General features: G+C 37.2%; 1 protein-coding gene and 2 long non-coding RNA genes across 3 annotated transcripts in view; 1 reads left to right on the forward strand and 2 right to left on the reverse strand.

Annotated features, from left to right (window-relative positions):
* Positions 1-16439, forward strand: part of LOC120454183 (mushroom body large-type Kenyon cell-specific protein 1) — a 78118-nt gene that overhangs the window by 25452 nt on the left and 36227 nt on the right. The gene's annotated exons all lie outside the window — the stretch shown is intronic.
* On the reverse strand, positions 3897-6149 carry LOC122756528. Its single transcript, XR_006356512.1, has 3 exons — positions 6097-6149; positions 5974-6043; positions 3897-5910 (listed from the first exon to the last, which is right to left on the reverse strand). It is a non-coding gene; the product is annotated as an uncharacterized LOC122756528 (long non-coding RNA).
* Positions 11163-14634, reverse strand: LOC120454184. The gene is made up of 3 exons (XR_005616598.2): positions 14112-14634; positions 13989-14058; positions 11163-13925 (listed from the first exon to the last, which is right to left on the reverse strand). It is a non-coding gene; the product is annotated as an uncharacterized LOC120454184 (long non-coding RNA).

A 16439-nucleotide genomic window follows, 5' to 3' on the forward strand; every position in this document is an offset into this window, starting at 1 on the left:
TTCTTAATAAAGTGCATCAGCTACATGACAACAACAATTGAATTTATCAATACGCATTGTTACAATAGTAACAAGAAATGAAACAAAAACAGTGAGCTGTACAAATAATGCATTTGCAAAACATCAACAAATATACTCTGCACACAAAACTAAATTACATGCTAAAAATACAAATTGTGAATAGGAACAAAAATGTGAACTATAATTTTTTTAAAATCCAAACATAACTTAAATGAAAATTCAGAATTTTCAGTCTTAAAAACAGTGACACTTGTATGCCCAAACAACGCAATAGAATACATTTTAAACACATTAAGTATACGCCGTGTGTCCTTTTTTGTGCTTCTCACGCACATTCATCGGCGGCATCAATCGCCCGCGTTTTGTTTGATTTTTTCGGCATTAATATAAATTGCAATCGCCGCTTGTCTCTTGTTTGCTCTGCGTTAACGTGCGAGTGAGTGTGTGTGTGTGCGAAAACGCCGACGTTGCCGCCGACGCAGACGTCGCTGCCGCTGTTAACGTCGCCGTTGACGTCGCTGTCGCCGCTGTCATGCAAAATGCGGAAAAGTTTTTTTCGCGCACTCGCAAATTTTTATAGAATGCATTTTTATTTCGGTCTTTTGGTTGAATAGTTGCATTGCCCAGCTCAAGTGCGTGTCTCCGGTTGATTGACTATGTGCGCCTGTGTGTGTGTGTGCCTGCGAGAGTGTGTGTGTGTGTGTGAGCCTGACTTAATAAGGCGGCCCATTGTTGAATAACAATTTCGAGTTTTAAATAATATTTACCCGGGAAAAACCTTAGTGAAATGTGACACAAGCTCAATAAATACAATTTTCCAAATAATTGAATGTGGAAGGAAACTCATTTAAGCATCAATCATCGCATTTCACAAGTCGATTATTCATATAACAAATGCCATCTGAAAAGGACACAAATAATTTTAAATTGGCAAGAACTCTAAAAAATTCGGAAAATACGCAGCTTTCAAGAACATTTTAAATGGACAAAATGACATTATAATTCGCTTAAAAAATCATTTACGCCCTGCATTTCATATTTAAATGCCGTCTTCGATTCTCGTTCACTGCACCCAAAAACCTGCTAGAATCTTGAACAAAAAAATTCTGAAAAATAGATTGAAAGGTCCAAAAAAAAGTGGGCAAAAAGATGAGAGAAAAAAACCACAAAGGCAGCAGCATACAAAATGAACTGTAGCCAAACTTCTGAAGCAGCAGCAGCAGCAGTAAAACAAAACAAACAAAGAAGCCGAAAAACAAAAAAAAAATGGATGAGAATTGGAGGAGCAGCAAAGAAGTAGCTGCAAGTACACAGTAATAAAGTGTGTATTTTTTCGGGTAGTTCGTCGTCGCCAACTTTTCTGTGCAGGCAAATGTAACAAATTTTTGTCAGTTTCAATTTTCGTCAGGCGCTTGAGGACCACCCCCCTCCCAATTTCCAGCATTTCCACCATTTCCACCGCCCATGACAATGGCCAGGTCGGTCGCCAGTCTCCAGTTGCTGGCATTTACTTTGCCGTCGGGCTTGGCGCACAGCATAATGAACAAAAACTAAGAGCGAACAGAAATAAAAAAAAAAAATTCCAAAAAACCAAAAAAAAAATTAAAGTAGAAAAAACGAGGTGGGGGTGAGCTGAGAAAAATCAACTCCCAGATATGCTAGACAAAAAAAAATGGCAAATTAAATAGCCGAAAAAAATGTAGCTGCAGCTGCGCAACATCAATTGGTACACCACCGCCCCTGCCCCTCACCGAGAGCTTAACCCTCACCTTGCCCATCCAGTTGACCATTGGATTTTCCTTACCTTCCGTTCGGTTTTCCTTTTTTTATTTTCCGCCCAGCTTCTACTTTATTATTTTATTTTACGTTTTTCGGCAACATCCTCCGCCCGATACCCCTTCATACTCACGAAACTTAAATTACTATTTACAATGGTATTCTTTCTTTTTTTTTTGGCTGCATTTTGTTCCTTTTTTTTTTTGTTCCGAACTTGCCAGGCGAATTTTTCTATATATATGTATATGTATACATTTTTTATTCGCATTTCTCGCTGGCATAAAGTTTTTTATATTTTGGAAGGGGGTTACCAAGTTGATGCTCTGCTCCGCCAGCTAATTTCATTTTGGGCGAGTTCAGTTCATTTTTTTATGCAGCTGCTTTCGGTGGATTCCGCTTGAAATCAAATCATCTTTAGGCGGCTATCGAAATATAAAATCGCCATGTTAATCAGATTCCCCATAGCATACTTTAAATAGCAACCATGTTTGTCAGCGATTTTTATCAAAAGCCAGAAAAGTGCAGTGAATGAAATCATTTGGGCCACACGTCTCGCTTTTCGCTTCTGTTATCAACGATTTCCATATTTTACATTTTTTAGATATTAAACAAAAACAACAACTGCAACAACAACGGCTACACTTTTGTTAGTAAATTTCTGTTGAATTAAAATACGAAACAAAACACATGAAAAGTGCAATCAAAAAAAAACAAATATTAACGTTAAACGAACTAAAAAAGGAAAAATAATTAAAAAAGTAGCCATTACTTTTGAATTGTTTTCAAATGCAAAAGGAAAAAGGTTCGTAAGCAACAACAAAAAAAAAGTTAAATGCTAAAGCATTTTGATAATGCAACATATCAAAGAGCCAGAATTTAAACACAGAAAAAATTAATAAAATAATTAATACACAAACACGCGGGGCAACTGTCAAAAAATCTACAACAACACAAAGTGCAACTTTCAACAACAACAAAATAAGTGCAGCAGTACAACAACAACAACAACAAAACGCATTACACAATTGAACATACAACAAACGACAAAAAAAAATAGTAATTCAACCAAATAAAAAAAAGCCCGAAAGAAAAATTCGCGTTTCATTTTCACGCGCTGCATATAATTTACTCTGTGCTCCACATATATAAATATATATATATACATATATATATAATAAATAAAAACCAACCAATAGCCCAAACAAAAAAAGAAATGAAAAGTCCGCATCAACAATAAAAATCTGCCTGCATTTTTGCCTTTTGTGTGAGCTGCCCACCAAAACGAGAGAAGCACTTTTATCGTATATAAAAATTATATACATCGCCGGGAGGAGCTGCAGCAACCCACTCCAAGCCAGGGTTGCCACGTCCTGAGCTGCTGCAAGCCCTCCGCAGCAGCAGCAGCAACAGCATCGCAGCAGCGCAGCAGCATCAGCAGCCGCCGCAGCATCAATTTGGCTTTTGGGCAGAGATAATTTAAGACAAATATATGTGATGCTATGCACATCAGCAGCTATGAAATATGTACGTATGCCAAATTGGTTCTCAAATAATCGCCAATAAACTGCAAATATATTTAGTGATTAATTATAATTAATGAGTCATAAATAATTAACGAGTTCGTGATTAGCTTAGTCATAGATAGATATGCCCAAAGAGCGATCCTCAGCTCGGAGACGCATGAATCAATTAGTGAATAAAACAAATTTAATCGTTTTCCTAATTAGGTGTTCGATTTTTGATAAAGGAACTTATAAGCTCGTTATAGATAAAAATCTTTTACTATTATATTATATCTGTATACTTTCAGTATTAATAATCATTATATATTGGCGGATCTTTAAGCCCTTTCTCCTTCGAGCGTTGTTCAGGTTCTACGATCGCTTATCGTTCGGCAAACCCCGAAAATGACATGAATGTACACTGAAATAAGTTCATAATAATATGTGCAATGCCTCATTGACATTGTCCTTCAGCGACAGTGCGATGTACGAAAGCGAAATGTGTAAACAAAGATACACAATGGGTGGCGGTGGGGGGGGGGTGTGGTTTTCGAGGGGGGACTGGGTGGGGCTATCAGAGGCGTCACAATGCGATCGCCGCAAGTACAATTACATTGAGCAATTGTAGCATATAACGAAGATTAGTTATATTGCGAGCAGATGTAATTGTCGTAGTGCTAACAGTGGCACGCGCTGGTTCCGGCTCTATGTTGTCGGCAATGGGCTGGGTTAGAATTTAAATACTGTAATACTACGTGCTCTTGAAAGTTAAAACAAATAAACTAAAATCGCGTGCGAATAGCCAACAAATAATCTTGAGGGAAAAGAGAAAGCTAGATCGGAAGGAAAAAAAAATATAGTTAAAAAGAAAGGAAATCTCAAACAAAATATTCTAGTGGATCTTTTAGGCGCACCCCCGGAATCTGGAGTGGCCGCTGCCCCACCCTTCCATGATCGCCACGAGCAAAACCATGTTTATTGGCGATCCCATTGGTCCACTAAGAATTCAGGTCACTGCATCAAATCCGCTGTTCATAATCCCAGATAAATAACTTCTATTCGGACTTCATTATAAATTTATTCATTAAAATTAATTAAACCAAAATCTTTCATTTGTTGTTCCTGCTTAACTTAATTTTTAACCTAAAATCCTAATTAGATAACATGTAAAATAGATTTATATATTAATAGAAAGAAAAAGTAAACAAAAATTTTAAAACCCCAAGAAATTACCTAACCTTATTTTGGTTCTTTTACTTGTTATCATGGGCGATTATTATTTTATCATTATTATATTATATATATATAGTTTTATCCTATTTTAATTATTAATGCAAAAGAAATTATTCCTAAATTATTTATTCATTGTAATAGTCGTTGTATATACATATGTAAGTATGAGTGAAAATACAGTGGCTGAAAAGAAAATATGTTTCAAAACCACCTATACCATTCGCATAGGTATTAATATAATATAAATGTAATATAATTCGATAAGAAGAAAAAAAAATTAAAATATTTTCAATTTACTACCGGCGTACCCAATATTTCGGTCCTCGACTGTACCTATACACGAGAGAGGCTCGGTGTACACAATATTTCGATCCTCGACTGTACCATGCAATAACATGTTGTCGTAGGTCAAGCCTGGGTTTTGGGTTTCGCGACGAATTAGGCGATCAAAAGAAAGAATAGATTTAATATATAAAACTGTAAAATTTAAAGACTGAAAGAGCCATCCCCCAAAAATGCAATGCCTTTTTTTAAATAATATATCGTTGCAATTAATAGAGACAAATTTTGAGATATAACTTACATGTTATTTTCTCCCACGGCGAAAGTACTTTCTCCGGCGAATTTCTTCTTATTGTTTCATGTTTTGGTCTTGATAAATGTTTGCGGAAAAAGTTGTGTATGGATATATATATATTATTGAGGTATTGCGTTGGATGAATGGCTGGAGTATGATTAACCCATTATGTTTTTAATTTTAATTATTTTTCTATATTACTATTTATTTAAAAAGTTTTTTTTTATTTTATTTTTTTTTCTAGCTGGCATGGCCAAATCTTTCCACCACTGACTTTCACTTTTTACCTCTTTTTTATTTATTTAATTTAATTTAATCTATCTATAATTTAATTTATTCTATATTTAAAATATATATAATTTCCTTTTTTTTTCTTTCTCGGGTATAGTAAACTCGTAGTTTTCGTAACGTTTTAAATTGAATTCATTTTTTTTGTTTTGGCGATCGTTGGTGTCCAATTATTTTATTAGTGTATTAGCACATGTTTGGTAATGCGTGCGGTAAAACCATTAGTTTGTCACCGTGTAGCCACCTCGTGTTATAACCAAAAAAAAATTGAACCGCTTAATGTGAGGGCTTTTGTTTTCCCTTTTTTTTTCGTTTTTCGCTACAGGTTTTGTTTTTCACTGAACTTTTGCGGGGGGTAGATTAATTCACACTAATAACACTTGAACACCGATGGCTTCGGCCAAAAGAGATGTTCTGATGATCGATGTGCATCGGCTACTCTGCTGGACGTGCTGCTCTGGTGGTACGGCTTGGAGCCGGCGGTTGCTTGTGGGTAGCACAAGGTGCCAGAACCTTGTGAAATTATTAAATTTTCAGTTAGATTCTGAAGTAAAAAAAACTCGAATAAATAGTTACCTTTGATCTGGCACCGAAATAACCCCAAATTTAAATACAGTTGGTGGGATTTCTAATCTGGGCTTGGGTACTAAAGACGAAAATAATTAGCAAAAGCGAATTTCACTTTAGAAACTAACTCACCGAAGAATATCGAAATACAAAAAAAAAATTATAAAGAAAACGTGGGTGTGTTTTTTTTTTTTTTTTTTTTTTTTTGGTTGGTCGCCCCTTTTCGTTTGATCACCTCCAAGGTTAAAACGGAAAGAGAACGACCGGCATGGCGTTCACTAGTATGCCCAGGTTGCGTTTTCTTATCTATTACAGTGTAAGCTTGCAATTTCGATAGAACCCAAACTGCATTGATAGGTTAATGGGTAGGTGGCCCTACTTAAAGCAAGTTCCTAACCCCGATAATGCTACTTTCGGACTAACCCAAAACTGTGACAAGCGACACTTCAAATCCCCCCCACTAAAATCACGCTTGATTAGACAATCAAGGGTGATCCACGCTTGGAGCGGAAACTATTGTTTAAGATCCTTCGCATGAAATTTTCCAACAATTCGTCCTTGTAAATCCTCAAGCTCATAATATGCCGAGCCTAGTTTTCTTCTCACTCGAGCTTTTAAGAAGGCTGGAGCTAACTTGGCATTGAAACCTTTTGCAAAATTGCTCTGTTGGAAGTTTCTACGGTAAATTTCTTGACCTACCGCATACGATACTTCTCGACTACGCATGTTGTACGTCTTTTCGTTGCGCGCATGTTGCTTTACCACCTTTTCTTTAGCTTGCTCTCTCATGATATCGAACGAATCGTCCCTATTAAATACAATGGATCTATCTTCTAACAGATTCAATCGTCGTAACAATTCGTATGTAGAACCATTAGTTATCATGTGTTGTCCGAAAACAAGGCGATACGGCGTTTGCTGTACGGCAGTGTGAAGACTTGAGCGAAGTGCACAGCTAATCTTACTGAGGTTCTCGTCCCAGTTGGTCTGATTTGGATGGACATAGGCTTTAATGGCAGCCAGAACGGATCGATTTACTCGCTCAGATGCGTTTCCTTGTGGTGCATATGAAGCAGTGTAGGCGTGGTTAATTCCATAGCTATTTAACAGATTGTTAAAAGCGTGCGACTTAAATTGCACACCGTTATCGGATACGATAGTTTCAGGTACGCCAAAGCAATGGAATAACTCTTCCATATACGGCACGATTGCATCCACAGTAAATTTTTTTACTGCTTTTAGAAAAGGAAATTTGCTAAAATGATCAAGGACTATGAATATGCCAATGTGGCCAGACTTCGTCCGAGGGTAAGGACCCAAATAATCCACGTATAGCCTTTGAAATAGTCGCATACTGGTCGTTACTTTGGCTAACGGTGGTCTAAGCACTTGGTTAGGGTGCTTAGTGCTTTTGCAGACCTCGCATTGGTTAATATAATTGCGAACATCGGTTACCAGATTAGGCCAAAAATAATATCGACGAATTCGCTCTAAGGTTTTATTTATTCCGCCATGAGAAGCTAAAGGATCGTCATGGGCAGCCTTAATAGCCACTGACACTAATTCCGAAGGTAGCCAAAGTTTCCAAACTGATTCATCAGCAACTTGCTCAGCCGAAGCATGCTCGGTACGACGATAAACATAACCGTTTACAACTTTTACGTCGGGACTTAGAAGACTTCCTTGCTCAATTTTTTTCTTCAACTCCTGATAGCTCGGTACTTCAAAAGCTGCTGATTTTAAATCAACCTCAATCGCCGAGAGATCGTTAGCGTGCGTCCGTGACAGCGCATCAGGAACGATGTTTCGACTACCCTTGCGATGCTGTATCGTGAAGTCATAACCCTGGAGCTTTAAAGCCCAACGGGCTAGTCTACTGCTTAGGTCAGATTGATTCATCAACCATTTCAACGACGCATGGTCGGTAATGACGGTGAACGCATGTCCTTCAACATACGCACGAAATTTTTTTATGCTTAATATAGCCGCTAAACATTCTTTTTCGGTGACCGAGTAATTTCTCTGACATTGATTAAGTTTCTTGGACATGTAAGAGATAGGAACTTCGTCACCTTCGTCATTTATCTGCATAAGCACGCCACCAACGCCGGTGTGGCTGGCGTCACAGTGGATATAAAACGGCCGTTGAAAATCTGGGGTATGTAACACTGGGGCATTACAAAGCTGCTTTTTTAAATTCTCAAAAGCTTCATTAGCTGCCTCGGACCAATTAAAACGTAGTTTTCCTTTCAACGCATCCGTTAAAGGTGCTGAGACAGAAGCATAATTTCGAATAAATTTCTGGTACCACCCAGTCATACCCAGGAATCGTCGCAATTGCTTAATAGACTTAGGAACAGGATAATCTACGATAGCACTAATTTTATCCATATCCATTGCGATTGCGCCATTGCCTACAATATGGCCTAAGTAGCTGACCTCCTTTCTACAAAATTTGCTTTTCTGAACATTGATGGTTAATCCCGCTTTTCTTAAACAAGATGCTAATTCTTTCAGAACTAAGACATGTCGTTCAAAAGTATCGGATACAATCAAAAGGTCATCTAGATATATAAATACTTCGTTTTTTAAAGTGCATGGAATTATTCGATCCATTAATTTGGACATGGTTGCAGGCGCGTTGGTAAGACCAAATGGCATTACAGTGAATTGGTAGAGAGGTCTACCTGGTACCGTAAATGCTGTTTTATCACGCGAACTTGGCTCTAGTGGGATTTGCCAATAGGCATCTTTAAGATCCAGGCTCGTTAGATATTCCGCTTTAGGCAACCGGCTTAGGATGCCATCAATGATGGGCATTGGATAAGCATCCTTACGTGTCGCTTGGTTCACCTTTCGGCTATCTATGCATAATCGCACTTTTCCGGGTTTGCGGACCAATACAACAGGGGAAGACCACGCACTGGTCGATTCTTCAATAACCCCTAACGCAAGCATGCGATCCAGTTCATCATACATAAGTTTTTCGATAGCTGGGGACACAGGATAATGTCGCTGCTTGATAGGTACGGAATCGCCAACGTCAATGGAGTGGGAAAGCATGGTCGTTTTCCCTAGACCCATTTCGGCAAAAGAAGGAAAGCATGTGACTACGGCGTTCAATTGCTGTTTTTGTTCTTCCGTCAGAGAACGAACATCGTCTAGGTCTACTGCTGAGAGATTACTTTCTGGACTAGGTTTCATGATAGTATATGGCAATAGCTGATATTTTATCCAAAAGTCGATCCCTAAATACAGTGATTGTTTTAACGAAGGTACGATGTACAAAGTAATATCTTTGGTCATATTGTTATACTGAACTTCTGTGCGAATCTTGCCCACGATGTTTTGGGATTTTCCATCGGCAGTATGAACAATACTTTGAACAGGCTTATGAGGACACTTTTCTATCAGTATTTCTTCGGCTAGTTTTCCACCTATACAACTAATAGAGGCACCAGTATCCATTAATCCAGATACTGATCGGCCAAGAAGTTTTACGTCTGCGTATGGTCGTACATCAGAGGCAATAATTGCTGATAATAAAAACCGTTTTTCGATTTTTATCTGGTCATAAAAATCTCTAATACGCTGTGCAGATCGCGAAGGCTGTCTCTGGTGTTTATTGAAAGATTCGCCGGGTGGACATAATTCGGTAAAAGGATAGTCTGGTTGTTGAGACAAATCAGGGAGAGAGGGTACAGAGCAGCTATTGGTTACTCCGTATTGGTGGCTTTCGTCACCACTTGTTTGTGTGCCCCTTTCAAAGGTGCACGGCCTCGGTAGTTTTTTGAGCGACAATGAGGACATGAAGGAAGGTAGGTGTCTGGTTTGCCACACCCATAGCAGAACACACGACGTTCGGCTAAGCACTCCTGATATCTGTGTCCGATTTTGCTACAATTCCAACAGGATAAATTAATTGCGGAAATTTCAGCTGTCTCTGAATCCGACTCCACTTCGGACTCAAGACTTACCTCCTGCACAAACCTACGAGGAGCAGGAAGAGGTTTTCGGAATCCTGGCTTGACAGTCAGCATGAACGTTTCCCTTTTGCGAATAATACTCCTTAGCTGAGAAATGCTACTGATCTCCTTATATAAAAGCTCATGTTGAATTTCTGGCAATAAGTTTGATCTAATGGATTCTAACACTGATAATTCTGACAATGGTTCAGATAACTTATCAGTTAATAGGATGATACTTTCGTAAAAGTCATCAAAGGACTCCCCTTCCTTTTGTTTACGACGATAAATTTCTGCTTTAATGCTAACATCTGGACGTTCTTCCTTAAATTGATGCCGTAAGGCTTTGCATAAGGCCTTCCATTCAACTTGGGGTACACTTTGGTGGTAACGCCAATACCAATCACTAGCAACCCCTTCAAATAAAATGTTGACATGGCTAGTTAGAAGCATAAAATTACCTTCTAGTGTCTGTTTGGTAAGAGCTTCGACCCTATAGATAAACATATCAATGCTCATGCCTGTTCGTCCAGCGAATCTAATTTTCCAGTTTGCAATTATTTGGCTTACGCGATCAAATCGCAACCCTGACCCTATAGTTGAGAAACTAGATTGATTTGGGACATTACTCTGCACTTGCTGTTGTCGATCTATTAACTCGGCTACTGGAGGTCTTGGCTGTTCGGGTCCAGTAGAAAGTGTCGATAAAATGTTCTGCAGCCCGGTGTGTAAAACCTGCGCTAAACGTTCGGTCTGTTTTGCCGTTGCTACGGCCATCGCCTCGGTTATCTGCTGCATATCATTTAGACCTGGAGACATATTCCTATTGTTTGCATCCTCTGAGGTCGGTATTTCGTTAGATTGGTCCATATTTAACGTTCCTGGACTAGAGTCTATCCGTACTTGTTCTTCAACACGAGTATTTATGCGCGAGGTCCCTGGAAGACTTTGTGTGGACTGACTTAATTCGGTGTTTACAGTTAAATTAAGTAAAGAAGCTTGTAAGGACGCTTTACAAACTGGACAACGGTCGCGATTGGTAACTTTTGTATTGAAGCAAACCCAATGGAAGGTATGATTGCAGCTTGTAGACAACAACTGGGCAGTGTATTCGATAGGTTTCAAACAAATATAGCAATGAGTTTCTTGTTGAAGGTGTTCATAACTACGAGACAACGGCATTTTGTTTTTTTTAAAGAAAAGTTAATTTTTTTTTTTTTTTTTTTTTTTTTTTTTTTCGATAGTTATGATATAATTATTTTAGGTGTTTATAATTTTATTTTTCAATATAAATGCATAAAAATATCTAGGGATTATGAATCACTTCAATGAGCAGTTTCGACTATTAACTTTGTTTGGATTGCCCTTAGGATTAAATAGAAAATAAAAGGGAAGAAAATAGTATGAAAATAGATAAGAATGAGTTTTATCAGGGGTAGAGTGTAGTTTATTCACCCACAACTCTAGGTCTAAACTGAAAAGGAAACAGGAAATACAAAAATGTTAACCTGTTTAATCGGTAGGGTATGGTTTATTCACCCATATCCCTAAATCCATACTAAACAGGAACGAAGCTAAGTTTACTTTACTGGACACGAAGCACAGCCGAAGATGAAAAGGCAAACGGCATCAAATTCACTTCCTGCCACTCACGATCCAAGTCAAATAAACTAAGACATCGATACACTTTAGCGGTAGATTGTAGATTCTTTCCACAATATCAAAATCCAGCTAAAATGCAAAAGCCATCATGTGAACTATGGCAAGCGCGGTGAGTAAAGTTTATTACCTAATCCAGCGTCTAGCTCATAATTACATGCGAGTGTTACTTGGTAATAGCACCGTCATACAAGGTACTAGAAAATCCATTGTAACTGAGTCACCAAAAGAAATAAGAACATCAAGATTATTTGGACGCGGTCGAAAGATGTAAGTGACCGATTAAAATTTTATTATTCATTTGGGGCCTGCCGGATCGGGCCCCACGTTGGGCGCCATTATTTATTTGTAGCATATAACGAAGATTAGTTATATTGCGAGCAGATGTAATTGTCGTAGTGCTAACAGTGGCACGCGCTGGTTCCGGCTCTATGTTGTCGGCAATGGGCTGGGTTAGAATTTAAATACTGTAATACTACGTGCTCTTGAAAGTTAAAACAAATAAACTAAAATCGCGTGCGAATAGCCAACAAATAATCTTGAGGGAAAAGAGAAAGCTAGATCGGAAGGAAAAAAAAATATAGTTAAAAAGAAAGGAAATCTCAAACAAAATATTCTAGTGGATCTTTTAGGCGCACCCCCGGAATCTGGAGTGGCCGCTGCCCCACCCTTCCATGATCGCCACGAGCAAAACCATGTTTATTGGCGATCCCATTGGTCCACTAAGAATTCAGGTCACTGCATCAAATCCGCTGTTCATAATCCCAGATAAATAACTTCTATTCGGACTTCATTATAAATTTATTCATTAAAATTAATTAAACCAAAATCTTTCATTTGTTGTTCCTGCTTAACTTAATTTTTAACCTAAAATCCTAATTAGATAACATGTAAAATAGATTTATATATTAATAGAAAGAAAAAGTAAACAAAAATTTTAAAACCCCAAGAAATTACCTAACCTTATTTTGGTTCTTTTACTTGTTATCATGGGCGATTATTATTTTATCATTATTATATTATATATATATAGTTTTATCCTATTTTAATTATTAATGCAAAAGAAATTATTCCTAAATTATTTATTCATTGTAATAGTCGTTGTATATACATATGTAAGTATGAGTGAAAATACAGTGGCTGAAAAGAAAATATGTTTCAAAACCACCTATACCATTCGCATAGGTATTAATATAATATAAATGTAATATAATTCGATAAGAAGAAAAAAAAATTAAAATATTTTCAATTTACTACCGGCGTACCCAATATTTCGGTCCTCGACTGTACCTATACACGAGAGAGGCTCGGTGTACACAATATTTCGATCCTCGACTGTACCATGCAATAACATGTTGTCGTAGGTCAAGCCTGGGTTTTGGGTTTCGCGACGAATTAGGCGATCAAAAGAAAGAATAGATTTAATATATAAAACTGTAAAATTTAAAGACTGAAAGAGCCATCCCCCAAAAATGCAATGCCTTTTTTTAAATAATATATCGTTGCAATTAATAGAGACAAATTTTGAGATATAACTTACATGTTATTTTCTCCCACGGCGAAAGTACTTTCTCCGGCGAATTTCTTCTTATTGTTTCATGTTTTGGTCTTGATAAATGTTTGCGGAAAAAGTTGTGTATGGATATATATATATTATTGAGGTATTGCGTTGGATGAATGGCTGGAGTATGATTAACCCATTATGTTTTTAATTTTAATTATTTTTCTATATTACTATTTATTTAAAAAGTTTTTTTTTATTTTATTTTTTTTTTCTAGCTGGCATGGCCAAATCTTTCCACCACTGACTTTCACTTTTTACCTCTTTTTTATTTATTTAATTTAATTTAATCTATCTATAATTTAATTTATTCTATATTTAAAATATATATAATTTCCTTTTTTTTTTCTTTCTCGGGTATAGTAAACTCGTAGTTTTCGTAACGTTTTAAATTGAATTCATTTTTTTTGTTTTGGCGATCGTTGGTGTCCAATTATTTTATTAGTGTATTAGCACATGTTTGGTAATGCGTGCGGTAAAACCATTAGTTTGTCACCGTGTAGCCACCTCGTGTTATAACCAAAAAAAAATTGAACCGCTTAATGTGAGGGCTTTTGTTTTCCCTTTTTTTTTCGTTTTTCGCTACAGGTTTTGTTTTTCACTGAACTTTTGCGGGGGGTAGATTAATTCACACTAATAACACTTGAACACCGATGGCTTCGGCCAAAAGAGATGTTCTGATGATCGATGTGCATCGGCTACTCTGCTGGACGTGCTGCTCTGGTGGTACGGCTTGGAGCCGGCGGTTGCTTGTGGGTAGCACAAGGTGCCAGAACCTTGTGAAATTATTAAATTTTCAGTTAGATTCTGAAGTAAAAAAAACTCGAATAAATAGTTACCTTTGATCTGGCACCGAAATAACCCCAAATTTAAATACAGTTGGTGGGATTTCTAATCTGGGCTTGGGTACTAAAGACGAAAATAATTAGCAAAAGCGAATTTCACTTTAGAAACTAACTCACCGAAGAATATCGAAATACAAAAAAAAAATTATAAAGAAAACGTGGGTGTGTTTTTTTTTTTTTTTTTTTTTTTTTGGTTGGTCGCACCTGTACGTCTGATCACCTCCAAGGTTAAAACGGAAAGAGAACGACCGGCATGGCGTTCACTAGTATGCCCAGGTTGCGTTTTCTTATCTATTACAGTGTAAGCTTGCAATTTCGATAGAACCCAAACTGCATTGATAGGTTAATGGGTAGGTGGCCCTACTTAAAGCAAGTTCCTAACCCCGATAATGCTACTTTCGGACTAACCCAAAACTGTGACAAGCGACACTTCACAATACTTAAGGACAGAAGTTCAAGCAACTGTCGAGTGTAGACGCATAGATACACAGCTACAGATACTTTGTATATTCGTGGCATGTGACTAGATATAGATATCCGTGCTGTATCTGCACAAGTATAACTTCCATTCAGAAATTCAGAGACAAATATCTTAATTGTTGGTATCTACAATAACCGGAAGCCGTGCAAACCAAACGTTTCTCTTAAGCTCTCAACGTTTCGTTGGGTTTTTAGCCAAGATTGCCAATTTGATTCACAACTATGTGCCAGCCAGTATCTCTGCCCAATAATCTGAGCTAATCTGAATCTGCGGAGCGGCAGTTCTTATCAGTGGGGCCCTGACGCAGCCGTTTCTGACCCAAATTACGACAGCTTTGGCTCGCCCCATTGAGCCTGATACGTGGCGAAATCTGGAAAAATGCAACAACAACAATACGCGTTTAAATTTAAGCAAGAAATTATTGAACAAAAAATATATATATGTATGTATGTACTCGTACTTTCTTATAAGTTGTCATGCAATCGCGCAAACAAAAAAAAGAGAGCAACAAAAACAAAAAGCGGAAACATTTTGCGCTTTCTTATCAAGGCATACGAAATTGATTTTATTTTTTTTGCTGAAAATTTGCGCCACGAACGAAAATTTTTACTGACTGCCAAGTTTGGAAATATGTATTCCACAGAGACGGCCACATATTCTTTACAACAATATAGCTAGACATACTATATATAATATATACTTGAATATATATTGATAGTTGTAGTGCACGATTCGAGTCGAGTCAACGCATGGTTCAAATTATCGCAATTTCAGTTTGTTTTATTATATATTTCATTTATTTCCACAAAATAATTGCAGTTGATAAGGGGACTGCACTCCATATATAGGGTTGTTTAAAATATAACATGATTTTCCATGAACTAATGGCGGTCAGAAAAGAAATTATTCAGCGAACTTCAACCAAATGAAATAATGCCTGTTTAATTTCTGACACAACTTCTTTGTGAGTAGTATCTAATTACGTTATTTTTTCGGTGATTTATTTGTGTACACTTACCACAGATTTTTCGCATAAAGTTCAGTTGGGTATCGAAGTCGAAGCTTAGGTAATTTTATTGGCGCACCAATAATTTTCAAGGCTGATCAAGTTTCTTTGCCCAACGGACTGCAGCTGTTTTGGGCCATTTTAGTTTTTTTTTGTTTTTGTTTTATTAGATAATGGACACTCAAAAAGTGTTTACCATCTGGTCGAAAGATAACACACATTGCCATAACGACAATAAAAATAATAAAAGAGGTGTTGTAAATACAAATGCAATGCTGCGTAAACAGAAACGAAAACAACAACGTGACTAAAGTGTGAACATTAAATACGTTTATTAACAAAAAAAAAGAAGAAGAAAGAGTGTGAAAAAAACCTAAAATAAACTAAATAAGGCAAAAAACCCGCTGACTTGACTAGAACTTGCTGGTGGAAAAGCGGTGAGGAAAATGTTTAGTCGATCACCTGGCGCTGACCACATACGTGGATCGCTTTTTTCACTTCAGCTTTTTCACAGTCTTAATGTACGAATTTCACTCGTTATTGTAATTTACACCATGTAAGAAAACAGCCCAATACATGTACATTAAAACTTGACTGTAATGCATATATGTATATATATAGAAACATTTAATTGAACCATTGCCCTTAGAAAAATGGCTTAAATTAACTAGTTTCAAATGGTTAATCTGTAACTGGTAGTTAGAAGTAGCATTCCAAATTGGCTGGACTTTTATTTTCTAGTTCGAATTCCCCTTTCACTTAGGGTGCTGCCATTTTTATTTCCCATTTAATCGAATCGAAGCGAAACGCATTGCCTGTGCATGTGTGTATGCATGTATATATCTAGACCATAATTAGCTGACGTGCATAAGCCGGGAACAAGACACATTTAATGCCACAACAAATTCAGAACCATCAATGTCGGCGGTGGCAATCTCTTGCCAACCCGGCAAACATT

This window comes from Drosophila santomea, chromosome 3R (assembly GCF_016746245.2).
Source record: "Drosophila santomea strain STO CAGO 1482 chromosome 3R, Prin_Dsan_1.1, whole genome shotgun sequence".
NCBI lineage: Eukaryota > Metazoa > Arthropoda > Insecta > Diptera > Drosophilidae > Drosophila > Drosophila santomea.